We start from the raw sequence: 26,926 nt of genomic DNA, 5'->3' as shown, positions 1-26,926 counted from the left end.
CCATTGCACTGGCGCTGCAGCCTGGTGGAGGAGCCCCGCTTGGGAAACCTTGCAGCACACAAAGCGCACGGAGGAGCCGAGCAGTTCCCCTTCCCACCGAGGCTTTCCCCGAATCCCTGACCCATGGGGAGCGCTGGACGCTCCAGGCAGGCTCCCGGAAAGCAGCGGCCCTCTGCAGCGCTGGCTCCACCAGGCTGCTGGTCACTCACTCCCGGCTCCGCTGGATTTATCCAGGGATGTGCATGCTCCTTGCATGTTCCCGGACACTAGAAGGGACTTTAATCCGCAGCATTAACTAAAGCCGCCCCGCTAACACTGCCGGGATCAGAGCACTTCCAGCCGCACAAACCGGAGGAAACGCCTCCCGGCACGTGCGTCCTTTCGGAAGGGGCACCGTCGTTTCGCAGTGCGGAGGCGATGCGCGAGCATAAGCATCCCATTACGGACATCTGCGGAAAGCCCGCGCGTGCCGTGGCGCTCGACATGCCGGCCGGCTCGCCGAGCGTTTGAAAATGGAGACATCAAAGGTGTCTGGTTTATTTATGAGTCATGTTGTAGTGACTCACTCTGGTCGAAGCATGTGTTGGGGGATGTGTTAGCCATTCCGATAATGAATTTGTTCAAAAGCGGTACCCAGCTGCTATATAACACTATATCCCTCGGTCTCCAGGCTCTCACAGCCGGGCAGCACCGGCATCGGCACGCGAGGTGGGGAAGCCGCGGCAGGCGACACGGGCCGCCTCACCTGCCACCGTCCGTGGGGGCCGCGGAGGCAGCCAGCGCCTCGCATCTAGCTCTGCCGGAGACAGCGGGGTGCAACAGCATGGATGGCTTGTTTTGCAGGAAAAACCAGATTTCCCGCACCTCAGGGAATGCAAACCATGGGCAAGCACCTCTCACAGCACCACGTTGCCAAGAGGCCTGCAGCTACCAGAGCTGAGAAGTCCTCTGGTCTCTGTTCTCTTCTGTTCATATTATTTTACAGCCTTCATCAGTGCAAAATCCAAAATTCTTCATGCATGTCAGGTTAATGGCTGTGCTAGGTGCTGTCCTCAGCACGGACACTAGCAGAAAGCCCCGAGCTGGTTGGAGAACGTGAACGGGAGCAAACTTCTGCCAAAGGCGACCTGCTACCAGCACTATAACTTGCTTCACCCACTGAGCGCAAGCACATGTTCTCACCTCGGGTTCCCAAGCATAAACGAGGCTACCTGCCAGTGCGTGAGCTTTTTATGGATGTGCTCGCGCCTGAAAATTTGACCCTCAAATCCTGTGCAATGCACATGAATTTTGAAGGAAGAAGTATTGTGTTTTATTCCTTAAAGGAAAATAAATGTGATTTCAGAATAAATCAATAGGACATGACTTTGCTCAGTGGAATAAGCCAAGTGGAGAAATGGAAAAATAAACTCTTCCTGACAACTCCCGCTGAAAGATTCTCATCTCTGCAGGTCATGGGATCAACAGCAAGCATGGCAGCCACTTGAACTTTGGCAGCAAGCCCTCCATGGCTCTGACAGATGTTTCTGGCACCAGCCCACGAGGACGCTCTGTCGATTGCTTCTGGTATTGACAGCGTTTGCTCCTGGCCAGAAGCAGAGCGACAGCGTGCCGCGCTGGGACACGCGGTCCCGCGGCCCCGGCGCGGTCGGCAGCCCGGGGCGGACGCCACCAGGCTGCTCAGCACACATGGTGCCGGATGAGGGCAGCGTCCGGGAGCCGTGCCGAGCCGAGCCGAGCCGAGCCGGTCCCCCGCACGGCAGTCGGAGGATGTGGAGGCGTTTACGGCTCGTAACAGCGGACTGCCCCGGCCAAGGCGGTGCGGGCACAGGGACGGTCTCCAAAGGCGCCTGGGCGCTGTGCCCCACTGGGTCCCACCAGCCCCACGTCCCCCTACCTTCCGAGGAGACGCACCCCAATTTCCCGGGGGATCTGCGGCTCCGCCAGGGGAGCAGCTGGGTGCACGTCGAGGCTAAACGCTCCCCGGAGGGAGGCTCGGCCGCTCCGTCCTCCCTTCGCCCGGCCACGACGATCCTGCTGCGGAAGAGGAGAGCGATCGGGAAGTCTGGCCGGACAAAGGCCCCGCTGCAAGCTCAGAAGGTGACACCTGGAGTCCCGGTAAAGTCACTAAATGGGAAGAAATTCTCATTTAATTTGGTTCATTTGTTATAATGATTCTTCACCGTGGGCCGTATTAAACACTTCAGTGATTTTTGCCTCTAAAACCCTCTTGCAGGGATTGTGATGAAAGGTATATTTATTGTACTTCAGCTGGGAAAGTTGTTTCAGATGTTTCCAATTCATCAACCAGTTCAGACATCTGTTCCTGGTTGGGGCAGAAAAGCTTAACTTGCACACGCAAAAAAGTGTTCATTTTGTAGATTTTTTTTTTTTTATGGTGAGCTTTCTAATCCCAACAAGTTGTCAAACAGTGCTAACGGCCAGGTAACTCACGGCACAAGCCCCTCTGGAGACCCGGCTCTGCCGGATCGGGGCTCCGCGGCCGCCCGGCGCATCCTGCCCTCGTGCCGAACAGCTAAGACCTGGCCGGGCTCCGGGGCGGGTTCACGTCCCGGGGCCGTGCGCGCCGACGGTCTCCTCCGGGACCAGTCTTGAGGCTTCAAATTTTGGCTTTGTTATAAGTCAGGATAAATCTAAAATATTTAGAAGTTTTCCGTTACAGAAAATAAAACATTAAAACAAATTTTTTTTGGGGGGGGGGAGAGGGAACCTAAACTAAACGTTTAATTGAGGCAAAAAATCAATCATTTTGTTTTGGTTACAACTTTTCAATAAATAGTCTATTTCACTCTACCGAAAAAGGGAAGTGAGGTCACTTCGAACAGAAAAAAGTCAAAATGATTCATTCAGAAAATGTCAAAACAGGATGTTTTGATAGTGTCAACACTCTATTTCCAGATTTCTTTCAAAGCTGTTTTGGCTGAAGCGACCAGGCTGCGGGCGGGTGAAATCGCCGCGCCGCGCGGGGCCAGCGTTCCCTCCCGGCAGGCGTCTGCCCAGCCGCTCCGAGCGCTGGGACCGGAGCGGAGCTCGCTGCCGCACGTCCTTGGCGCCGGCAAGGCAGACACGGCGGCTTGCAGAGGTGACCCCCAAAATCCAAACAGGATCCCCTTGCTCCAAAAAAACCCAACCCCCCCCAACCCAAACCCAAATCCCAACCCAAACCCAAACCCAACAACCCCAAGCGCCGCTGTAGTGCCGACAGGGCCAACGACAGCGCCGGATGCAGCTGCCTGACCGTGATGGAGGACTGCCCGCGGCATCGCTACGGCTCTTTGCAGCGCTGCCGGGCAGGCGGGCGGGCGGGCGGACGGATGGACGGACAGACGGCAGTGTCGGGGTGACGGCAGCACCGGGTGGTGCGGACACCCTGGCCATTGCCGCAGGTGTCTTCTGCCTTCCGGCACGCTTGGCATGCGATGGACGAGCTGAAGGCTCCTTTCTGGCACACAGTGAACGTCGCGTCCTCTTGGTCCAGGCCAGTTAGAGCAGGAATGGGTGAAAATGATGAACTGCAGGAATTTTGTCCTGATAGCACAGGAAAGGACCGGCGGCGTCTGGGGCAGAGCTGGCGGCTCTGGGAACCGCCAGTGTCCCAGCGCCAGGCTGCTCTCCCAGGAGAGCCGGCCTCCGGGAATGTCAGCGCCTTAATTAATCCTGAGCCTTGCCACCTGCCTGGGGTGCAAATCACTGGACATACTCTGTGTCTGGCCCAAAGGGAGAGTGAGAAAAGTTAATTGAGCCGTGTTCTTCAAAGTCACATAGAAACCGTCCTGTTTTCCTATGCCAAGCAGCCGGCGAGTTTCCCAGAGCCTAATCCCTAGCGAGAGACAGGCTGTCTAGCAGCGTGGCGGGTGCCGCGGATCCTGGTGGTGGTGGATCTGCCCTCGGGTGCAGGGCAGAGATTCTTTAATTAAAGCAAATGTTGCCATGGCGGGGCAGAGAAAGCCCAGACAGACGCAAGCTGGGGAACCGCGGCCGACGCGCAACCTCATTAGCACCTGCAGCTCCCGCTGCTTATTGGATTGGGATGCTTCGAATTTTTAGTGCATGGCCGCGCTGGGTTCTCAGCCTCTGGTGGACGCCGAGCGCGGGTCGGTGACGGCCTGCAGCATCCCGCGCCACTCCGCAGCCGGGAGCGCGCTCACAACGGCGGAGCGGCTTTAGGGGTGCGAGGGGAACGGGAGCTTTTGCTCCGCTCGGTGGGAAGGGGCAGGTTCTGGCCGCGCTCTGCAGAAGACCCAGGGCGAGGAGCCTCCTCGCGCTGCGAGCCCAGCCGCCCTCGCTCTTGCGCCCGCCGCAGCCCCTTGCCATGGCTGGACAGGACCGGGCGCCCGCATGCCTCCTCCGGCGCCTCTCGCCCGGCCACACGCAAGCCCTCGTCCGCAGCCTTGCGCACGGCTGCCTCCCCTGCCCCTGCGGGAACGCTCCCCTTCCCGGGGACAGGCGGCTCCGTGAGCACCCGACCGTGCGGCCCCACCGGCTCCGCAGCTGGACCTGGCTGGCGGCCGGGATCTGCAGCTGAGCACATGGACACGGGACCGGAGAGCTGCCTCCCTCCCGGAGAAGACGGCACTGCAGGAATGAGGGAAGAGTTTTTACGTCCGTGCCTGATTCTTTCTGTAAATCCTTTTGTGGCCTCCCCTGCCAGCAGCAATGACTCACTGCGGAGGCAGCTGCCCAGATGGGCATGCCTGCGCCCCGTCCCGCGTCCCACGTCCCGTGTGCCATGTGCCGTGTGCCATGTGCCATGTGCCATGTCCTGTGTCCCGCATCCCATGTTCAGTGTCCTGCATCCTGCATCCCGTGCCCCGTGTCCCATGTCCCGCGTGCCGTGCCCCTTCCTGCAGCGAGCTGGCTGCGGTGGCAGTGCTGGGGATGGCTCTGTCCAGCAGCACCGGCCCGTGCGCTGCAACGCCTGCGTGCGAGGCCTCTGCGCCCATCCCTTATCCATATCCCAGCTGGCAGCTGAAATCCGAGCAGCCTGCTTTTTGCACTGATGATCAGATTTGCCTCTGCCCGGCCGGCTGCATTTGCGAACTGAATGGGAATCAAAACGATCCCGCTGCAAAGCTGAACCGAGAGCGCGGGGGCTGGCCGACAAGCGGTGCCGCTCGCTCGGCTGGCGGCGGCCCTGGGGCGCGAGCTTGAACGCTTCCCGAGGAGCGGAGACTCCCTCCTGCGCATCCTCCGTCCAGCCCGGGCACATGTTTCCGTGCCCGCGGCCCACGTGGTCCACGAGCAGCATGTGACAAAGCCTCCGCGGCTGCGCTCGGCCTCCGCAGCGCCGGGCGGCACTTGCCGTAGCCGCTGCTGTGCTTCCAATTAGCCACATCTGCTCCGGCTATACTCGCCTCCAGCCCCCACCTCGAGCGCCTGCAAGTGATTTTATGCAGCAATAACAGAAATCACGAAACCTGAAATGAATCTAAACAAAAGGAATCATTCAAATTACCCTTAACCCTTTGAAGACCAGGCGCTGCCCCGGCAGCAGAGGCTCGGGTTAGATGCGCTCCGTGACACGGACGAGCCGCGGTCCCGGGGGAGCCCCGCTGCGCTGGCCGACTCGGGCTCCCCGGCACGGGGGAGCAGCGATGCTGGCAGTATCGGGCGCGGATGCATGGCGCGGCGCCCCGCACGGAGAAAGGTGCCCAGCCCCTTCGCTCTGCGCGCGGAAAACCTGGCCTCCGCTTCGCTGCGCAAGCTGAGGGTCCTCCAGTGATGCCGCAGTTCATTTTCTGCAGAGCTTTTCTGCTGGCAGGAACAGGTATTTTCACCTTGGAAAAGCTGCTGGGGTGCCCACTTTTTCATTTCCATCATGCTATATAATATTGTGTAACGTAAGAAAACTTTATTTTTTTGGAAAACGGTGCATGGTGGGGCTGAGCATGCTCCTGTGCATTTCTCGTGGTGTTTCCGCTGCAAAGCTGCACTGGCCGCTCTGGACAGACTAGAGCATTTCTGATGTTCTCGGGAGCAGCAGGCAGGAGAATGACGCAGCGTGTGGGGAGGAACTAGAGGAGCGGGAGCTGCCTCGAGTCTGCCGCTCACTGCCCGTGGCGCTCTGCGCTTTCCCGCGGCGCTGCAGACCACGCCATCGCCACCAAGAACCGCTGCGGGCTCGCAGGGAACCGAGCGTGTCCCGCGCTGAGATCTGCCTTGTGGTTTCCCGCAGAAGCAGCACAGTGTGAGGAGCAGCCGGCCGCTTCTGAAGTTCCCTTTCCGCAGCCTGAAGCTCTGCAGACCCACCAAGCGCTGTTTCCTTGCCTCTCCACTTTCCCTCTCCGAGACCGTGCGTTTGAGATCTCCTTCTGGCTCCACCTTCCCATGGCAAGTGCCTGCTCCCCGGAGCGGCTTGGACTGCTAACTGGCATGCCGGTGCGTTCGGCTGTGCAGGATGCTGCAGGTCTGCTCGTGACGCTGTGCTGGGCTCCGCGCGCCTGGGTGATGCTGGGCATCTCCTTCCCTCGCACTGGTACCCACGAGCGTGTGGGGACGCCCGAATGCCGATGCTTCCCTCGCACCTCCGGCCCGAGCATGCACCGGCGGCACATCCGAGCATCCGCGCCCTGGAAAGGCAGCACGGGGGGGACCCGCCTTGCAAGAGCTGCCCCGGCCGTTCTGGGTGGCCACAAGGCCCAACAGGGACCGAGAGGTCTCCTGCGCCTCGGGCCGCTGGGCAGGTCTCGGCCGCGCGGAGCGGCGGAGGGAGCCCGCAGCCCGGCTGAGGACCGGGGGTGCCGTGGGTGCGGGAAGAGCTTGGGGGCGTCGAGGGCTGGAAGACCTGAGGTGAAGGCGCGTTTCCCAACTTTCGCATGCCCGACTTTTCCATTGTTTCAATTCTTTAATTCAAAATAGAAAGGCCTGCAAGAACTGTAAGAGAGAGGGCGAAGGAGCTGCTTTCCCCGTGAGCAGCCGGTGGTGGAGAGAGAGCGCGACGGAGCCTGTGACGAGCGGGTTTACACGGCTTGGGGCCAGGCTCGTCCGGGATGGCCGGACGGCTTTGGCACCATACTGCTTGGCTCTCGGGACCCGTGGAAGTCCGAAACGAGGCGGGAAGAGCTGGCAAGCGTGATCTCAGCCCGTGGTTGAGGCGCCCCTACGTCATGCCACCCTTGGATTCCTGGCCTGGGAGGCTCCAGATGTCCACGGCACTTTTATTGCCGTACTTCACAATTCTCAGAGGCCCCCCAAAATGAATCATTAATAAAGCTTTTTTTTTCTTTAGGAACCCACCAGCTTCTTTCAGCACGGCCTGGCTGTGCGGCATTTCTGCGGGTTGTTGCAAATGACCCCCAAGCAGGAGGTTAATGCTGGTGGTTGTGGTTAGCAGTCACCCACACGCTGGAGGCTTCTGACACTGCTAATAAGGCACACGTGTGTGAATGGGGAATACAGCATGTGGCAGCACCGGGATTTCCGGCATTCGGGGTTGTCGGAAACGCTCCGGCACGATGAGCCGCCGGGGCTCGGGTTTCCGGGACACCCCGAGGCCGGCTCCCAGCGCAGGCTCCCGGCCGGGGGCCATCCCGACCCCTCGCTCGTGGCTCTTCCGCCACCTGGAAGCCGCCAGGCCGGTGCCCCAGCCCGGCCCGGAGGAGGCTTGTCCATCCGGAGGACCGGAGATGCGGCCGGGGTGGCCAGTCTGCCTTCCCCTGCTCCGCCAGCGGAAAGCAAGACGCCTCCTTGTGCCGGCCGATTGCTGAGAAGCGAGTGTCAGAGAGCTCAGATTTTAGCTGAAGATTCTCCTGCATCTAATGTTTGTTGCGATTAAATACCGGTTATTTGCATTGAAGAGACTTGTGTCCACAAACCTATTTTTTGTGCAATTACTCCTGGTGCATTAGCATGCTTTGCTGAGGCCGGCTTGGAGGGCGGCTTTCTGAAATGCAGGATGAGCTCGCCACCGCCCGGGAGCTGGGACTCCAGTCCCCTGGAAATAACCCCCAAATTATGTCGGGAGCAGCTGGTGCAGCCCGGGCGCCCGTTTTACTGGCTGCCCTCCGCCGAGGATCCTCCGCCGCCGCTGGGACGTGCACGTCCGAGGGCAAACGCCAGTGGTGCGCATCCGAAGGTTGCCCAGATTCTGCTGTCCCAGTACGCAAGAGCTTTACCCAGGTTGCCATAATCCCCACTGCTGCCCCCATTTCCGGGCTCCACATTCCTGAATAAACTCGACCCCCCCGGAGCAGCGGCCTGGGGGTGCAGCACCAGGAGGGAGAACGAAGTGCCAGCGCACCCCCGCTGCAAGGCAACCCAGCTGTCATCGCTTCTCCTACTTTATCCACATAGGAATATTGATCCTGTGTGGACACCTGACCAGCCTCAGAAAAGAGAAAGAGTATTGAAAATGCTGTATTCAGAAAAACCTAACATCCACCTCTCCAGAGAGATGAAAGAAGAAGAAAAGGCAGAAAAGATTCCCAGAGCCTGGTGCAGAGGAGAAGGGAGGCATGCCGCGGGATGAAGGCACTTTCTGAGAATCGGGACGCACCCCCACCTATTTGCAAAGCCCATGCTCAGCTCTATCAATTCAATAAATTGCTCTAACCCCAGAGTCTTTAGGATGTTGTTTTACAAGCGCTGCAGCGTTTTGAGAAGCTGCACTGCTGAGGAAATGCCATTTTCACAGCAGTAGTATCACATTTTGCATCATGCTGTAGCAGTTATTTTGCAGGGGCATCCACACTCTTCTCACTCTGCAGTCACAGTAAATGTGTTTTTCACTTTCTTACAATGCTTAAAAATAGCATTAAGTTTTTGCTGATCACATGATTAAAAAAAAAAAGCTAATTGAATGATGCAGGGAGTAAAAACATGTGGCACAGTAAAAACAAATTAGGTTCGCATATGTTTTGTGTAACCCTCAAGACTTGTCTGTATTAGATATCAGTAATGAAAAGAATATTAAACTCTAACAGCACAAAATACCATATGCTTAGGAATTCAAAGAGGAACAATGTATTTGCGTTGGATGCTCCTGAATGGAAAATGCCCACAAATAAACATTTTTTTCTTAACTGTGGAAAAAAACCCCAACCCTTTCCTGTATGTTTTAGTAAGGTTTTCGTTGGAGCTGGCAGGGCACGCTGCCGGGCGGCGTGGGCCCGGCTCTGGCTCCGGCTCCGGGGCGGCCCCGTCCGGACGTGTTCTCCCTCCCCGTTTCGGGCTGCGAGTGGGGCTTCGCTACGTGAGTCACCCTCCGCCACCGAGAGTCAGCCGCGGCTGTAACTTTCCAGCATAGGTCGGGAAGGGGGGCGGGCGGCGTGAAAAGGGAGGAAGAGCTGGAAGACGTTAGGGAAAGGCAGCAGAGACTCCGCGGGGGGGGGAGCAGAGGCAGCTGAGAAAAACAACAAACAGTCTTAGAAGGATACAAACATTTTAACGAGAATTCCTTTAATTTAATTACAGTAAGATTCACCAAGAGGAGCAAGAAACAGGAAGCTTCATCCCAGTCCCTGACCAAGAAAGTCTTTATTTCCCGAGCTGAGCCCCTGCCTGGCGGAGCTTTTCCAGGTGCCGGCACCGGTGCTCCGGCATCGGTGCTCCCGCCTGCTTCGGCTGCAGCTGCAGGGCCAAGCCTGAGCCGAGGGGCGGCGTGGCCGGCACGTCCCTCGCCCTGTCCCGCAAATAAAATAAACTCCTTGGGGTTTTACGTGGAAGCGGCGTTTTGCGGCCCCGGGCTCAGCCGTGGCACCAGGGAGCCGACACGAACGACATGTCCCGAACGGCATCTTTGAAAGCTCGAGGCGAGCTCGTAAAGGTTTCGTTGCATCAGAGGCCGCGATGAGTAAAGGATCGGCGCTGCCGCCTCCAGTGCCCTCCAGGAGCCCGTTGGCTCTGCCCAGGTCACCGCGCCGGGAGCGGCGGCTGCGCACCTGGAGAGCAAGGCGCCTCCTGGCACTGCTGGCCAAGGAGACGCTCCGTGCCCAGGAAAATGGGCGGCTTCCACTTTGCAGAGCATTTTAGCAAAGTGTTATTTTGCATTTAGCCCCTTTGCACTCAGAGCGGCTCCGGAAGGGCCTGTGGCTGCCTGCAAAACATTTCTGGGTGCCCCGTGCCGGCCACGCAGCCGCACAGGGATGTCCCCGCTCCGGGGAGCACGTTCCTCCCGTGCCGCGGCCCCCTCGGCGCAAAGCTACGTGCTGGCGCTTCCCAACGCCCTTCTAGGGGCTCCGCAGGGTGATTGCTCCGAGCTAATCCCGGGCAACGGCTGGGCCATTGTCCGCCCAGCGCTGAGCCAGGATATTACGGCTGGAAAAGCTTCCTTCCGAACTGCAAGCCGCGCGAGCACAACTTGTTTAAATAGCAGCTCCGACAAGCAGACGGGGCCGGCTCCCCGTCCCTCGGCGCCTCCCCTCCCGCAGCGCCGACGCTATGCGGGTCGCGGCAGAGCGTTCGTGCAGCGACCGCAGCAGCCGCCGCGCCGGCCGTCCGTCGGGATGCTCTGCCTCCGCTGCTGGCAAATCGGGCAGGGGGGAGAGGAGGCCGCCAATGGGCTCGTTAGCGCGGCGGCAGGATGCTGAGAACCTGCAGCGGCTGCGGGCTGCACGGTGCGCTGCGGCCCCCGCGAGCCGGTGGCTCCTCTGGCCTGCGGAAGGGCACTGGCTTTTCGGGAGCAGTCCCAGGCTCCTCGGGAGAGTCCCTCCACCGAGGCTGCCTGATTTGCAGCCCACGCCACTTTCATTTGCATGGCGTTATTAGCACAGAAGAAAGTCACTTGCGTGTTCTCTGGTTTGCTGAGATGTTCCCAGTCCCGCTGCGGCGGAAAGCGGAGAGCCTGCGCGAGCACAGCGGGACTGGGGCGGCACGGCAGCGCAGGGGCGAGGGCGCCCGGCACGGCACCTCCCGGCACCGCGTCCTGCTTTGGCCCCTCTCCCGGCCCCTTCCCCTGCTGGCTCCTGGCGGGCTGGCGGCACCTGGCAGAGGCTGCTGCGGCGCTGCGCGTTTGCGCCGTGCTGGCTGGGCTGGGCCGGGCGTCTTCCCGCACGAAGCAACCCAACCAAAGCGGAGGCAGCATCCGGCTTGCTGCTGCCGTTCCCGAGCTGCGGCTCTGGCTGGTGCTGGGGATGCAGGTCCCTCATGGCGCTCGAGTCGCTCAGCCCTGTGCAAGGACATCCTCAGGCAAATGGAGACTGTTCCTGACCTCGCTTTCCCACGAAATCCGCTTCTGCAGCCTCTGGAAGTGTCGCCTGGTGCAAGCGTGCCGCACAGAGAGGAGTGGGGTGCCGCGCGGGGCGAGGAGCCAGGGAAGCGCTGCTGCGTCCTCGGGGCTGTTGCAAGCAGAAGGGGTGGCCCGTGCCCTGGGAACTGCTTTCCCCAGTGGGAAAACCTGGAGCATCCCTGCGCCCCAGCAGGAAGCCACCCCTCTGACGGAGCAAACTCGTTGTGTGCTGGGGATGGCGTGAGCGGCGGCGTGGAGGCAGCGGGAAGCAGCGCCCGGCCGTAGCGGAGCTGCCCTGGCAGCTTGCTGCCGGATGGGCCCCGCGGCCCGCGGCCGCCCCGGAGCTCTCCTGGCTCCCAGCTCTCCCAGCTCTCCAGTGCTGGGGGTTGCAGGGGCTGGGAGAGGCGGGAGGGTCCCGGGAGCGATGGGAACGACGTGCTCGCGCTCCCTTTGCTCCTGGGAGAGGCAGCCGTGGCCGCGGCAGCGTCTCCAGCCCGCGGCTCCGGGGCGCAGGGCTGTCACCAGGCTCTCCGCCACGGAGCCTCCCTGCCCGGGGAGGCGACGGAGGAAAGAGGGATAATCTCACTGAGGGAAATAACTTCCTTATGGTATCGGCTCTGAATGGGGGTATCTCACGCCTGTGACGCTCGGTGCATGCAGCCCGCCATGGGATGCAGCTGCTCTCCCTGCAAGCCCGGGAAAGCACCGCTTGTCTGTCCCTGCACCGAATCCTGCAGTGCCCATCTCTGCACAGATCGGTTGGAAAAGGTGGCAAGCGGAGCAGGGAGGAGGGAGGGGGAAGCCAGGGAGCTCTGGCACAGGCCCGCTCGACACAGCTGGTTGTTCCTCCAGGGACGTGTCAGACACGGCTTTCGGAGGCCGCCTCCGTGCCACCGGCAGCTCCCATGCATGGGAATGCTGTGCAGTGGCCAGCGAGCTTGGCTGGCACCGCTCAGCGCCCAGGTTGTGCTTGACACAGCAAAGGGGCAGTGGAAGAGCTGTAATTTATTTACTTTCTAAATGCAGTGATGGAAAACAAAACATGTTGCAAAAGCTGTTTGTTTCGTCCCGGCCCCGCGCAGAGGCACTGAGCAAGGAGTGGCTGCTGGCAGCTCCCGCTCCTCGGAACGGGTGACTGCTGCGCCGGACACGCCGTGCCGGGGCCCGGGTGGCTGCGGGACACCTGGCTGGGGCTGCCGGGCTCGGTGAGCGCGGGGGCCCCTCCGTCCCACATGGGCCAGCCCCGGCGCACGGGATGCCGGCTGGGAATGAAGGCACCGGAGCAGGGTCCGGGGCTCAGCAGGGAGCTGGAGTGGCTGCCGTCCCCCGCCCGCCAGCATCGCCGTTGCTCCGTGCTGTGCCAGATAACGGGGAGGGAAGCAGGCAGCACGCTGCTCCGGCGCCTTTCCCAGGAGATGGGGCGCCAGCGAACCCCAGCCGGCACCTCCCACGCCGAACGCGGTGTGCGGGAGGCAGCAGACGCCCCGAGGTGCACGCGGCACGGCGCCAAGAGCACCCCCGGGACGGGCACCGTGCCCGGCTGCAAAAGGGTGCAAGAGCCGCGCGGGAGAGGCCGGGACGAGCGTCCCGCCAGCCACATGGGAGGGGGCTCTTTCCCAGAACTTCGCCTAGGAGAGACTCACGAGTTAATTAATCCTGGAGTTTCTAAGCAGAGACATATTTATGAGCCTTGCAAGAGGCTGGGGCCCTGAGAGACGTTTCTTTATTCTTCCTCCAGCTCGGCTGAAGGAAACCATAAGGGGAAAGAGCGACTGAGCGCATGGAAGATGGATTTCGGGTCGGTGATGGGGAAACAAAACCCGACTCGCCTGGGCGGGAGCGGTGGCTGGGTGACAGCTCCCGTCCCTTTCCTTTGTCTCCTCGTCCTTCGCCCGCAGGCGCTGGGGAGCAGCCCGGCTGCTGGTGGCAGGGGCATCTCCTCCGCTCATCCTCCATCCAGACCCCCGTCCCATCGCCCCGGGACAGCAACGGGCTGCCCTGAGCCCACCACTCCATCCTGAACAGGGGCAGGTTCATGCCTGGCCTCTTTACCCCTGCATGGCTGCAGTTTGGCCTCTCCAACCATGCTCAAGCGTGCTTACGTACATTTTGCAGCTCTCCAAACTGCAGCATAAATGGACTTTTGGACAGGGAAGGTGTTAAACTAGCCTGTGGTTCCTCATGTTTCCCATGTGCAGTCTCCCAACACCAACGAGCAAGATGCATCGCTCAGGAGCCTGGTTTCCTTTACCAAAGGGTCTGATGAGCTTGTCTTTGAAGAGACTTGGGACATCTCTGTAAGCTAGTATGAATTGCCATTGATCGCCCGAAGGCAGGGGAGCAGAGTCAGTGCAGCAATGCTGATTGCATTAGCCAAGAAGCCGATGGGAAATCAAGAGTAGCATAAACATCCACCGTGCTTTGCTGAGCTTCTCTGCTACATCACGAGCAGCCTAGAAAGCGCATGATGGGGACACACAGATGCCCTCCTGGGCAGAGTACATCTTTTCCGGGCTAAGGGCTTGGAACAGAGCTCTGTTCTGCTTTATCCTTTTCCTTGGAGTGAGCTCCTTATGACACTCCCTGTCTCTCTGCAATTACAGGTTTATCTATCCACCTCAAATGATGCTTCCTCAGCTTTGCTGAGCATCTTGGCCAATAGCAGCAGAGAAATGTGGCCACCACATGTTGGCAGCAATTGAATCCTGGGCACATTTTTTCTCTGCACAGCCTTTAAGCTGTGGGAACCATTTCAAAGGAAACTGTTCCCCCCATAACATGCTTGTGATCTGAAGATGTCTATTTAGATGGCAGCCCGGCATTAATTTAGCAATTCACTACAGAGTTTGGCGTGATGTTTAAAGCACTAAAATAAATTGTGGTGAAGTCGTTTCCCTCAAACCAGATTGTGTGGTTTACATTATTTGTCAACCTTAAGTACAACTGGCATGTTTGTATCACTCATGCAAAGCCCCATTGTGCCGCTCTCGAAGGGGGACGAATCCACGGAGAAACCGGGCCAAGTTCCTGCCCCGGCAGTCCCACGTCCCTGGGAGATCTGCCCCCAGGGCGCGCAGCCCGGCCGGCTGGAGTGCTGCCTGGGCTTTCCTCAGGATGATGGGTGTTAAGTGCAGGCTCGTACAGGTTATATTACAAAGGGCTGTTTTAATCAAATGCAGATTTGTACTTTCTGCCTGCAGTGCCTGAAATCCACTGAGCTACAACCGTTTAGACACGCACATACAAGCGTGCACGGACGCGCACCACCGCAGCAGCGCGGGCGGCACCCGCGGCGCGGGCCGGGCGCGCTCGCCTCCGCATCGCGCCCTGCTGAAAGGGGCCCTGGGGCAACGGTCGCGGCGAGGAGCCGGCTGCACGCGGGCAGCGCCCGGGGCGTCCTGGCAGCCGCGGCACCGGCTCCTCTCCCGCCCCCGCGTGCTCCCGGCATCCCGCTCCCCGCAGGCTGCAGGCGCCTAAGGACGTGCTGCTATGAGCTGCGGGCGCAGCCTCGCCTGTGGCCAGCGGCCCGGAGCCGGGGCACGGCTGCCCAGGAGGCGCTTGCCTCCGGCCGGGCCAGACCCCTGCCCCAGCCTGCCCGCCGCCCCGCTGGGCGCGCGCTGCTCCGCCGCGCTCCCGGGTGCACGGTGGCAGACGTGGGCGTCTCAGGGTGTTCTCCCCGCAGCGCAGCGCACCGCAGTGCAGCGCACAGTCGGAGAGCAGGAGCTCGTCAGCTGCGCTTCTGCGGAGGCATGCCTGAATTGCAAGAGACACCCAATTTTCTGGAAATTGAACTCAGACAATAAGAAACTCTGCTGCTCTCAAGAGCCATTTGTGTGTGCTCGGGCCATGTACATGCTTGTGCTTTATTGGATGACAGCAGAAACTCCCTTACTCATGCTCAAATTCAAAGGGACGGAGCAGAAGCCGGGCCCAGCCGCACAGACATCTGGAAGCGCCGGCTGCCGCCCGGAGCGCAGCCGCCCTCCCGTCCCCTGCGCCGCAGCGCTGGCAGCAAGCAGGGCGAGCAGCGCCCAGGTCGTCCGCGCCGCGTTCAGCCTTGGCAACACTTTACACGAAGCATTGCCTGGTGCAAACACATCAGCACAAAAGCTCCCGGCCACAGCATTAAATAATTGCGGCATTTTTCTCCTGTAAGGATTAGCGTTCCTGCTAACCTTGCAACCCTTCGTTGAACTCCCGACACCCCCCGAAACGCCGCACGGCCGCCAAGGGATTAGCGTGTCTGTGGCGCAGCCTGTGCTCGCTTTGTGCAGCGCCGGCCGAGGGAGGAATCCTGCGGCATCAGCCCCCGCGACGGGGACGCCGGGGACGCTGCCGGGCTGCCCGTGGGAGCCAAGGGCTGCCAGCTCCGGTGCACCTGGGAGCCAGCCCGGCGGCCGGGGGGCGAGGCGGGAGCTGGGCTCGCACCCGGCTGGCCCGAAGGTCTGGGCTGTCTCCGGAGCGAGGAGCAGCCTGCGCTCGGGGAGGGGAGCAGGGCTGGGAATTGGGGGATCAGGACAGACCCGGACCCCGTCCCGCTCCCGGCTGGAGGGCTCCCGCCGAGCTCGCCCGGTGCCTCGGCCTCGGGGCATCTCCCCCTGCAGCTACAGGTCGGACTGCCTGAAGCCAGATGAGCGTGTTCATAACTCCAAATGCTGCGGAAACCCAATAAAAATTTAATGGGAAATATGGAGCCGTGAAGGGAAGCACTTGGCATCTCCTGCAGGCTCTCAGCAAGGCCTGCTGCCAGGGCTTCACTCCCCGGCACCTGGGACGGATCCGGTTAACAGCTAGTTCCCACAGCCCCCATCTCTGGAGCGAGCGGCGAGGCGTGCGGCAGCCACACGAGGCTGGATGCCTTCGGGAGCAGGCCTTTGGGTTTTGAAGACCTCGGCGTTACAGATGTACAGCCCAGGCAGAGGCTGAGATGCAAAGATGCAGGAGAGGAAGGAGACGCTAAAGCAAATCCAAGATTTGTGCACGCAGGTCCCTGGCGGGACTTGCAGTGCTCATAAATGACAATGCATATTGTCATCCGAAGCCCTGTGTTCAGTCGCAAAGGAAAAGCAGCAGAACGTGTCTTTAACTCCGGTGCCATTGCACAATAACAGAGAACAGAAAACAACCTCATCTGCCTGTCCCCAGACGTCTGGGCCCTGCAGCAGCACCGCCTCTTCCACTGCATTTCCACAGGAGAAAGAAACATCCCTTCTGGGGAGAAATGGGGAGGATGGAGATGGAGGAGTGTCCGGCTGGCGTCAGGAGAGCGTGGCACGCCGGAGCCGAGCCCAGCGCCCTCCAGTGTGCCCAGCTTGGACTGCCCAGCCAGCAAACACGAGGCGCCTGCTCCCGTCCTCTGCTCACCGCCCATCTGAGCTCTTCCAGCAAGGATACAGCGAAGGCTCCATCGTGGATGGGTGTTCAGTTCTTGGGCATTCATTTCTGGCAAAGGCTTGAGCAGGCTCTTAGATGCCCTGTGGATGGGTGGCTGGGTTCGGGCTTTTCTCTTGCCGATCTGCATGGAGAGGAACTGCCATGGCATGGGTGGTATCCGGACCACGAAGCCCGGCAGGATGCGTATGAGCCTGCTCTTTGGCAGGGCACTCAAGAGGATTTGGAAGCCAGCACTTGCTCATTGTTACTGCTGCGCAATGGGATTTCATGGTAGTTTTTCATCAGCTTTGCATGTGTTTGATCATATGAATAGGGACTGGACTTCCCCACGAGTGACAGCACTTTGGCTGCCCGAGATCCGCTGGGATTTTAGAGGAAAGATGTCCATTCTCATCCAGAAGCCCACTGTATTCCCGGTGCGTGTGGGGGGAATTTGGCTGCTCTTTTCTGGTGTCGTGTGAAAGAAACTGCTTCTTCCTCTGCCTTGGGGAAGTGCAGGTGGTCGTGTGTGGGAAAAGAGCATTTCTAAAATATGTTCTTCCAGACCCAGAAATTCAGAAGAACAAGTATGATGCTGGCATACAAGTAAAAGGAAAGTCACCCAAACCCCAGGCGCATTTGGCCAAAGCTGTGCCATGTCCGCTGACGGGTGACGCCACCTTCAGCACCGTCGAGCCGAGGTGGAGCACCGTAGCGGCACTTGCAGGGAGTTTGGCTGGTGTTTGCCGAGGTTTCTAACGCTCGGAGCCCAGCAGCCGCGAGCTCCCCCCTACGCTGCCCGACGGAGCTTCCCGGGGCTCCTGCTGCAGGAGCTGCCTGGGGTTTACGTTTCAATCATCAGCTTCGCTTCATCTGGCATAGCTTTCAGAAATGATTCCTGCAGTCAGGTTGGCTTTTCTCAAGCTAATCTCGTGAAGATGAAATCAGACCTTGTGGGCACAAGAGGAATAGCGGGGGGAAAGTCAGCGCCTCCGGGCTCTGGCTGCACCTCTGCCCAGCTGTGGAGCCGTTCTGCGTTGAACTCTTTCCAGATCATCCCTCGTTTTCCATCAGGAGCCCCATTTAATCACCGGTGAGCGGCCCCTCACCCCGCTGGGCTCCTCGGCGCGATGTTATGGGGCTCCATCGCCGAGGCGCGTCTCCACTGAGACACCCCCAGTGCCAGCACGGCAAGGGGTGACTCCGGTTATGAGGATCCACCCCGAGACCTCTGCGGGGACACTGACTTCCAGGAGGTAGCAGCATTTGGGCTTAACGCTTGTTGAAAATGTGGTCCTTTCTAAATCATCCTGAAATTTCTCGTGGGTTTTGAATATGTGAGCGGCTGCAAAACTCACTCTCTTCCAAGAGGAGAAGATGGTGCCGAGCCCGTTTTGCTCTTCCGATGGCTGCAAGGGGAATCGCCCGGCTGGGAAGCCCCAACATAGCCCTCAGCAAGCCTCATCGTGCGAGTGCTGCAGTGCGTTGGGACAGCTTCCTCGGGCGAATCCTTCACCAGGGAAGGTCATGAGGGCCGGGGCGGACGTCCCGCCTGGGAGGGAGAAGTGGCCCCGTCCCCGGCACGGCGGTCCGAGCAGCCGGCGGCCGGACGTCCCGTCCTGCCCGGCTCAGCGTGAGCAGTGGCTATTGGCTATTCCCGAGCTGGTTTCCATGATATTTTGTGAAAACGTTGAACAACTCTGGATTCGTCCCCATGTGGAATGGGAAAAATTTTGAAATCTTGAACATTTCTGAGGGCTTGAAAACAATTTCCCACCCAGTTATAGCCACCAGTCTCATCAGGATGCGTTTGAAACAGCTCCAGCAGGGGCTGAGCAGAGCTGGTCTCAGCTGGATACTGCTCTCCACGAGAAATGCAGTGGTCAGGGGTCATGTTTCTTCAGAAAAAAAGTATCTTCAATAGCTCAGGAAGTTGTTAGTGTCTGCTAACAATAAGAGCTTTGGATTGATTCAATAGATACTCATTTTAATTGTAAAATGCCAGTAATGAGAAATGTGCCATCCAATGACTCATTTTTCCCTTGTAAAAGTTATTGGACATTTTTATTAGTTTTACAAATGACAAGACCTCGCATTCATGAGAACGCTTTATACAAGCCTTGCACAAGCCCGCTCTCATAAAAGCGTGTCTGCGGTGGCAGCCGGAGCCACAAGAAGGGGAGCGGTGGAAAGGCCCAAAGTGGTGAGGACAGCCCGCAAGCGAGGCGGCCGGGCCGGGGCCGAGCGATGGGAAGGGGTGGTCCGGCGCCGGCACGCGCGGCTCCGCGCGGCTTCCCGGCAGAGCCCTTCTGCTTCTGGAGGCGGCCGGCACGGAGCGGGGAGATGCTGGGCGCACGGAGCGGCGCCGGCTCGCCAGGTAAGCGCCGGGGCCGCTCAGCCGCTGCCGACGGTGCGGATCGCCGCCGCCGACCCCGGCGCCCGGCTTCGTCCCCCCAGGCTTTATCTCTGCTTGCAGACGGTGCAGGGTTCGGGAAGGGTCTGAAAGCTCTTCTCCGGAGCCCCGAGGAGGAGGAGAGGCAGGGTGGGAGGAAGGCAGGCGGGGCGGGTGCGGGGGGAGCCTGCACCCAGCGAGGGTGAGCGCTGAGCGACCCGGCAGCGCTGGCCGAGCCGGGAGCCTTTCTCCTTCCCCGGAGAAGGCTGCTCTGACGAGGCCACGCTCTGTTACAAATTTTAGCAATTTCCCATGGGGAAATAATTTGCAAAAGGGGAAAAAAACCCTCTCATTTTGGAGACTTTCTCATTTCAGCATTTCATATCTCCTTTCATGTTGACATTATGTTTTTCTTACGTATGATGAGCCAGCTGTAATTCTGCACAGTGTACCATGACCTGGCATGATATGACATAATGCGAGAGCTGAGACAGCCTCTTATTTCTGTTTCAGTTTGGAGGATATTTTAAACTTTATGTTATCCAGGAAATTGCTAAAATACTTGTCTCCATTCCAAGCCAGAATGAAAACAATTTTTGAAGTGTCAAAAGTTCCCGTGAAACAAGTAGCGAGCTGCTCCAGCTCCGCCACCGAGTGTGGCCGTCAGGGAGCCCCGGCGCAGCGGGAGGGCGGCAGCCGGCTGCGCTCCGCTCCGCTCCGCTCCGCTCCCTGTGCCCGCAGCAGCCGGACACACGCTGCTTTGCAGCAGCAGGGCCGCAAGAGTGTCGTTAGTGTGCAGGTTGGCACAGCGTGGTGGTGCACTGCGATGCATGGGGCGAGAGCACCGCGCGGGGTGGTGCACTGCGATGCATGAGGTGAGAGCCCCATGCAGGGTGGCACATTGCAATGCACAGGGTGATAGCACTGCGCAGGATGGCACATTGCGATGCACGGGGTGAGAGCCCCATGCAGGGTGGCACATTGCGATGCATGGGGTGATAGCACTGCGCAGGGTGGCACATTGAGACGCACGGGGCGAGCGTGCCGCGCCGGGTAGGGCACTGAAATGCATGGGGTGAGAGCGCCATGTGCATCCCGTGCTGAGCAGGCGGCAGAGGCGGGTGGCGGAAGTTCCCCTAGCATCGTCCGTGCTAGGTGCACTCCTGGGCCTATCTGAAGGTTTTGGCAGGGATTTCCCTCTAACTCCAGCCCACGGGGACACTGGAGTATTGCTGGCGCCTTTCGGGGCTCTCGGGGCTGCGAGCAGTGATCTGTGCAGGTCGGCAGCACAGACTTTATTTGGAGACTGAACCAAAAACTGTGGTGCAGGATGGACCTGCTCTCTGCAAGAAGTGAGGGTCCTGGTGGCTGTACGTCCTGGTGGCAAACACTGTAGTTTCCCCAAAGTGTCTGTTGTTGCCTCTGTGCTGAGACTCTCGGCGCCTCCGAGCTTCGCTTTGCTGCTCTGCGACCTGGCAATGTGTAAAGACAGGCTGCGGGGATGATCCTGCACCGCTCCCGGAGCCCCGGCCAGCCGGATCCGGCAGCTCCTTCCCGCCTGCCCTCCGGGTCTGCACGGCGGCGAGCGTCCCCGCGTGCCTCCAGCTCGCAGGGTTGCGCCGAAGCTCGACGGCGCCGCGCTCCCACGGGCAGGGGGCCCCGGGGCAATAAAGCAATAAAATTAGGCTGTGGAAAGAGAGACAGGAAATCGCGTTCTCTGCACAGAGCGTTTATTGGGGACCGGCGCTGGGGTCGCCTGTGCCGCTGCTGCTGCGAGGCCTCGCGGCACGGTTGCAGCGGGCTCCGGCCGCGGGAGGCTGCACAGCGTCGCGTCGGGGAGCCTGGGACGCCCCGGCACCTTGGGCGCCTCCTTGCTGAACCCGCTTCGTGCACAAAGGGTCTGCGGGTTTTAACAAAACCCATTTTGAAGCTGACTGGGGTCTGTTGGAGCAAATGAGTTGCAGTTTCCGATAGCCACTCGTTTCTGGTTTAACCCTGGGAAAGCAACTGGGCTGCAAATGTTTACCTTATGAGGTAAACCATCAATATCCTTGGAGCTTTGATTAAAAAAAATACTGGACTAGAGCATCTTGTGTTTTCTGTCTTTTTTCCCCCCCTGATTTGTTTCACAATATGCCAGAAGCATGGCTTGAGTTAGGGCTTTGGCAGGGGCTTTTATCGTGATGGATATAGTGGAGGATAGAAAAGAAATTTGGTTATCAGAGGATGCCAGAACTCAGCTTCCTGACACATACATTTAATAATGCAAAAGTTCGCCTTTAAAGGTCTCCTTAGAACAAATCCTAGTCATCACAAAATCCATGGAGATAAATTAAATTGCATTTTAATAGTGGAGAACTCATTCCTGGGCCGGGCACAACAGTGAAAGCATGTTCTCTCTGAGACAAAAGTAGCCTCATCTCCCATCGAAACGCTGAACGCTACCATATGAAAAACTTAATTGGAAACGAAGCCTGGAGCTGCACGGGCAGAGGCGCCGCGCGAGGCTGTCGTGTTTGTGGTAGCGCTCTCGCCGGCGTTACGATCACTGCAGCGTCGTCCTCCCTCCTCGTAAGAGAAAAGGCGTCTCCGAGGAGCAGCGCCCGACGCCTTCGCTGGATCGGTCCCCGGCAGCCGCCGACCACCGAGGGTTTTTTTCGGCACAGCCCGCGCGCTCCGGCTCGGCCCTTCCGCCGGGAGCTGCCGTGCCCCCGAGCGGAGCCGGTGCCCTTCCCGCCCCGGCCCCATGCGTTGCGGGATCCGGCGGCACGTGCTGGCAAGCTGCGCTTCTCCTGAAGTACCGCAGGAAATCGTAAAAGCTGCAGAATAGCAAATAGCTATTCATTTCCTATCGACTTTCCGTAGGATCCGGCTCCGACCTGCCCTTCGCCCCTCTGGCAATGCCCGGCCCAGAGCGGACACCCTCCCGCCCCGCCGGCGGCTCGGCCCCGACAGGCTCCCCGGGCTCCTCCGAGCGCCAAAGCTCGGCGCTGCGCTCGCACGCGGCCCAGGGTTACTTCAATCCTATTTTTCGCACTCCGCTTCTTTTGAATCTTGCGGAGTTCTCGCAGCGGGAGGAAACGGAGGGACGCCGGAGCGGAGCTGTGCCGGGCGGGCGCCGGCGGGGAGGGTGGCGGGAGGCTTCGCCTTGTGGCGTGTTCCACTCGGGATAAGAAGAATCGCTCCGTTGTTCCCTGCGCGCCCTGGAGGCTGCGCTGCTTTTTCCCAGAGAACGCCGAATCCGAGCTTGCGCTGACGGTCCGGGGGCGCCGAGCCTGCGCCGGCCTTCCCCAGCATCTGCGTGCCGCCCGCCTGGCTGCCGGCGCAGGCTTGGCCGCGGCGCTGCTCTTTCCCGGCCCCGGATCATTGTTTGCTCCCTGCCATCTTCCAGAGCCGCGCGCGGCTCCGTTCTCTTGTTCGCACTGTCAGCCTGAAGATATTTAAAATATGCTCAAATACTTTCCGTACAGACGCAGAGACTTAAAGCGGACGGCGTGTGCAGTAAGCGGCGCGGCGCGAGGAGCGAGGTGCAGCCCCGGCCGCGCCGGCTCCTCTGCTCCGGGACGGGCTCAGCGCGCGGCCACCGGCACGGCCTGCCCGGGAGCCCCCGGCTGCGCCTCGACCTTGAGCGCCTGCGGCAACGGAGAGAGGAAGGGAGAAGAAGCGGCGCGCAAAGGGAGCGAGCGGGACCGGCTCAGCTCCGGACCCCGCGCGAGGGGAGCCGCGGCCGAACCCCCCGCCCGCCCCTTCCTCATCCTCCCCTGCGCGCGCAGCCCGGACCGCGTGCCCTCGGCACATTCCCAGCGCACGGTCCTTAATCGCACATCTCCGTCCCGGGCACGGTCCCGCTGCCGACGCGAGAGGCCGGGACGCCCGGCCGAGGTCCCGGCAGCGGGTCCCACGCGGGGACGGGGGCTGCGGCCCCCACGGGGCTCCGGCGTGTCCGTCCTCCGGCGGCTTGTCACACGACGCCTCACATCTGGGATCGACCGGCTGGCGGGGAGGGCAGTGCTGTTCCCATGCCAGGCTGCAGCTTTTTTACCCCCAGCCATTTCAGGGTTTACAGCTATTGTGTTTTTTTCTTTTTTTTTTATGTTGCAAGAATTTATATTGGGAAAAAAGTACTTTTTTTTTTCTTTTTTTCCTTTTCTCAATGCCCTGGGAAATGTCATCCAGAAGGAATGTTCCCAAGAGCTGTTCGTGGCGGAGAGGAGAATGGGCTGGAGCGGCGGCCTTGGCCCCGGCCCTCCGCGGGAGCCGGCTCTTGGCGGGCCACAGCTCCGGAGGCGCCCGGCCCCCCGGCCTGCGTGGCGGGGACACGCGCCGCCCGCCCCAGCCCGGCAGCACGGCGGCACGGTGGTGGCCCGCGGCTCCCGCCTGGCTGCGGCGGGATGCAGGAGAGCGGCGGGCGCGCGGAGCCCTGCTGCTCCATGCCCTCGCGGCTGTGCCGTCGGCTTCTCCGGCTTCCAGCTCCGGGCAGCGTTAGCAGAACCGTGGGCAGTCCCAGCCCCGTGGCCCGTCATCACTTGAACTTGTCTTTTGTAGCGTCCCAGAGTGATTCACTCCCCAGAGCATCAAGCCCCCGGAGCGAGCGGGGCCGGCGGGGTTCCGGCCTCCTGATGGGGAGCAAGGTGCCCCTCTGGCCGTGGGCTGCATTTGGGGCTGGTTTTCTGGCCTGTAGACCAGACCCTGCTCCGTCCTGAGTGAAAAGACTTGGCAGTGGGTGAATACTGCACAGGACGTGTGGGCTTCTGCTTGGTTTGTTGGACAGCTTAAACTTGACCTTGGAGAGCCCAGCACATCCCAAACAGGGTCGTGGGAGCAGGGTGGGAGACAGCCAGCAGAGGGCAATGTGCAGGGAGATGCACAGAGCGATGCACAGGGCAAGCGCAGGGCAATGCAGAGGGCAATGCACAGTGATGCAGAGGGCAATGCGCAGGGTAATGTGCAGGGCAATGCTCAGGGCAAGCATGGGGACACGGGGCAGGCGCCTGGCTGTGGCTGTCGCCAGCAGTGGTGGCAACAACACCCTGTAAAAATCCAGCTCCAGGAACAGGTACAGTGTGAGAAAAATAACACGGAGAAGGTGTCACCGCCAGTCTGTGCCTCCGTCGCCTCTGCGGGCACCTGGAGTGTCCCCGTCCCCAGGGGATGCTGGCGAGGCACAGGTGAAACAGTCCCTGGCTTCGGCCGCTCGCCCTCCCTCCTCCCCAGCGTCCCAAATTCTGTAGAAAAAAGTCTGCAGGGAGAATCGCAGAGGCTCCCGCCTGCACGAGGACGCCGCGCTGCCGCCCTGCCAGGCTCGCTGCCGGCTCGCCTCGAGGAGCCTGTGAGATCCGTCCCGCTGTGATCTGCAACAATATTGGGATTAAATTAGCTCCCCCGAGTTGCAGAGGGGTCAGTGTGTGAGGCCCCCTGGTTAATCCAGCTGGCCAAAGAGCACAGAAGCCTCCCTGCTCCGGGAAAGGAAAACAACGGGGTCTGTTTGCAATCCGCGGAGCTAATTCAAACAGCATTCCTCAAACAACGGGGAAGAGGGGTCGGAGCCGGCGAGCGGGAGAGGAGCGCTTCCCGACGTGCGGAGCATCCTTCCTTGGGAAGAGGCACAGGCCCAGCCTGCGCGGCACGTGGCGCCGGGAAGCCCAGGGGCGCAGCGGCGGGGTCGAGCCGTGGCACCGGTGCCATCGCACCCGAGGCTTCGGGCGGATGGAGCCAGCTCTGCCTTCTCCCCAGAACAGCTTTATGCGGGAGCAGTTTTTGCTGCTGTGCAACTCGCTGCCCCAGCAGCGTTACTGCACCGGGAGAGGGAAACTCCCTCGCCAGCCCACGAGCCAAACGCTCCCCGACGGCCGCCCGAGTGCCGCGGATGCGCTGCAGCGCGCAGCCCGTCCCATGAGGAATGCCATCCGGCACGAGAGCCAGCCTTACCTCCCCGGCACCGAGCGCCACGCGCCGGGAAGGCCTCCTTCGCCCTTCCCGGTGCTGGCTGGAGACGGGAACGCCGGCTCCGCGCCGTGCCGGGTGCGAGACTGGCTGCGGGTCCGGTGCGGAAGCTTTTTATCTTGCTTTATTAAAGCGAGCAAAGGTAGTTACGGTGCAAAACGGATCATTAATCCTCGTGACGGCTGCAGCCGGCGCTTGACTCCCGCTGCGGCCGGCGGGGAGACAACCTGGTGCTTTGCTGCGGCCGGTCCACTTGCTGCTGCAAGCGTAAATCTTGCGAGTGCTTCCTCAAGCGACCCAGTTTAGCATTTTAGCGGCTGGAAAACAAGAGGAAAAGCTGCCGGGGCGACGCACCCCATGGCTGCGGCCCGCCGCGGCGGGAGGGAGCCGGGAAAGTCGAGGTCCCCGGGACCCCGCGCAGGCTTGGCCCTGGCCCCGGCACCTGCCCGGCCGCGGCGGCACGGGCTGCAGCGGGAGGCTCCTGTCGGCAGCTCTGCTTCCGATGCGGAGCTGCCTGGCGCTTGCACCCTGCGGAAACCGTGGAATTCCTTGTCCTCTCGTACGAGAGGGAAACAGGCTGTTTAGGATTAATTTAGGATCAGCCTCGACAGCCATTAGCCGGAGGAAAACAAAACGGTAAATTAGCTGCCTGTCAGAAGGGGAAGAAATGTGGGGTTTGATGCTGGATTTATTGCGGAGGGTGTTAAGGCAGGATTTAGCGTGATTTACTGTCCTCTGCAGCGGCACCTTCCAGCCGCAGGGAGCTGGCTGGCCCCTCTCCCTCGCTCGCCGCCGATGTGCCGGCAGCCCCGTTCGCGCGGCGGCGGCCGGCAGCCTCTCCGGGCTGCAGGGGCTTATTGCTCCCTCATAAACATTCGCTCCAGACTGAAACTCGAGCTACAGCTGTCAGCTGGCACTGCAGTGCTCCGAGCAAGACTAGGGAGAAGAAGGTCTGGCTAGTCAGTGCGAGCATAAAGGCATAAGGTCTTCGTGTTTGTGAGATTTACAGTGTTACAATCAATTAAGGGATTTTGTCCCAGAGCAACGTTTGATGAATTCCCTGTAACAGAAAGTAAAAAATCCCAAATACAAATGGAAAGGATCTTTGATATGGAGAAGAACAACAGCGACCGCTTAGCATCTGTCTGATATTCCAAACATATTCACTAATGCTCTTGCGAGATAGCAGTGATCTCAGAAGGTATCATTTACAAGTAGGAAACTGGGGACATTTAACAAGGTGCCAAAGAAAACGCAGGATGAATAAAACTTGTGTGGACATGTGCATTAACACCAGTACAGCGCAAAGGAAAAGTTGCATAAAGTGTGAGTTTTCCTTCTGGTCTGTTTTGGGTTATTTTGCATGTTTGCGTTCGCACCTGCCCGCACAGGAGCGCCGTGCGAGGCGGCGACGGCTGCGGCGGCGAGGGGAGCAGCGACGTGCAGGACCGTCCCCGAGCCCCGCGTGCGGCGCCGGATGCTCAAACGTTTCTGGCCGAAACGGGGCGCGTTTTTGGCCGGGACGTGAGGCCCCGGCAGGCAGAGGGCTGCGTCTGCCGCGGGGCGGCGTTTGCGGGGGGCGACGCTCCGCACGTCGGAGATGCCCCCATCCCGGGCTCCCGCCGGGGGGAATCTGCGCTGGCCGCCGTGCGGGAGCCTGGGAGGGTCCAGGAGCCCGAGCATCCCCCACCCCTGCCCATGGGCGTCCGGCTGGAGGCTGCCGGCAGCCTGGGCACGGGCGGGCGGAGGCGGCGCTGCTCAGTGCTGCACCGGGAGTCACCCCAGCCGGCGACGGCGGCATGTCCGCACGCTGTCCCGCTGCGTCCCGGGAAAACCGGGAAGCGAGGACGGAGCCTGACGCGTTGCAGAGGAATGGTGGCATCTGCTCGAGGGGATCTCGCACCTCTAATAATCGCTGCAGCGTGTTCGGATGCTTGGAGGAGCTGACGGCTTCCCGGGAGGAGCGGAGCCATCCGGAAGCAGCCAGCAGCGCAGCTGGCAGCGGAGGCCCCGCTCGTGCGAGGGCTGCGCGG

The sequence above is a fragment of the Apteryx mantelli genome, chromosome 27 (genome assembly GCF_036417845.1).
Source record: "Apteryx mantelli isolate bAptMan1 chromosome 27, bAptMan1.hap1, whole genome shotgun sequence".
NCBI classification, from domain to species: Eukaryota; Metazoa; Chordata; class Aves; order Apterygiformes; family Apterygidae; genus Apteryx; species Apteryx mantelli.
This window is presented reverse-complemented; position numbering follows the sequence as displayed.